Here is a 1313-nt window from a genome sequence, read left to right on the forward strand (position 1 = left end):
ACGGGGACACAGCACCGTCTGGCCTGGTGGGCCCGGGACGGACCCCAAAGCGCGGGTCCCAGGCAGGAGCCACCTTGGCCCAAGTCGCCAGCCCTCACCCTGGCCCACAGCCTTCTCTCTGGGGAATGCCCCCCCCACACACACACACCCGCCTGGTCCCACAGCCTCTGCAAAACTCCCTGAACCCCAGACCATTGGCCCTTCTGCACCGCGACCTCCCTGACCCTCGCTACCCACCCTGAGCTGTGACCATCGCCTTGGCCTCAACTTCAACCGGGGCCTGAGCCAGTGACAGCACAGCCCCTCCTCTCCTCTCCTCTCCTCTCCTCTCCGGGGGACCATGGCTCCCGCCCTCCATTCTCGGGGAGGCCTGGAAGGAGACACTTCCCTCTGGACGCTGCCAGAACTCGGGGCACTAGTCCCCCAGCCCCACAGGGCCCAGGCTTGGCTTTGTCCCGTCTTCATCTGGGGGCACCTCTGTACTTCATTCATTCATTCATTCATTCATTCTAAGTACATACCAGGGACCTTACAAGAGCTGGGGACCCAGAGGAAACGGCCAGCCACAGGCTCTGTCCTCCTCGGGCTCTGGGACGGTGGGTGGGGAGCTGGGAGGATGGGGCCGTACCCTCAAGCCCTCCCTGTCCAGGGCCACCACTCGCCCAGGGCGCACCGACTGCTTAGGGAGCTGTGTGTTTGTTCAAAATAGAAAACAGGGTCCTTCCCTCAGTGTGCACAGCCCACACCAGGCTCAGGGCTCGCTGAGCGGAGAGCAGGCAGGCTTCATGCCTTGCTCCCTCCTTCCCTGGTGCCCTTGGCCAGCTCCTTCGACAGGGAGCCCCTGGGGCCTCCTCTGGGTGAGTCCCTCCCAGAATCATTCTGCCCAGGCCCCCCAGGCCCTTCACGCTGCAGGCCAACTCTTTCCAAGATTCTGGCCCCAGGACAGGGACCACTCCTTCCTGGTGCTGGGTTGCTCCACCCACCCCAGCCCACCCCACCCTGCCCCAGCCCAGCCCAGCCCAGCACCCCAGGGTCTGGCTGAAAGCAGATGTCATCGTGTTTGTTGATTGGAATCCTCACCGAATCTGCTGTCTTCCTGGCCCTAGCTCTGTTTACTGTTTAGGGGAAGGGGAAGAAGATGACACAGAGGAACCCAGGGCAGGACCCTTCCCCTCCATCGTCACAAGCCCGGACAGGAGACAACCCAGACAAGGGAGGGACGGGGTGGAGGGTGTGCAGCCCAGGGCCGTGGCTCCAGAGGAAGAATCCTCATGTGGGGGGGGGGGGGGTGGGGGGGTGTGCGGGAGGTTGGC

At 63.8% G+C, this 1313-nt stretch overlaps 1 protein-coding gene across 1 annotated transcript in view; it reads right to left on the reverse strand.

The window, feature by feature from the left end:
* The window catches only part of RAB3IL1 (RAB3A interacting protein (rabin3)-like 1), a 26824-nt gene that overhangs the window by 24497 nt on the left and 1014 nt on the right, over window positions 1-1313 (reverse strand). The window lies entirely within an intron of this gene.

The sequence above is a fragment of the Myotis davidii genome, unplaced genomic scaffold (assembly GCF_000327345.1).
Source record: "Myotis davidii unplaced genomic scaffold, ASM32734v1 scaffold826, whole genome shotgun sequence".
Classification (NCBI taxonomy): Eukaryota; Metazoa; Chordata; class Mammalia; order Chiroptera; family Vespertilionidae; genus Myotis; species Myotis davidii.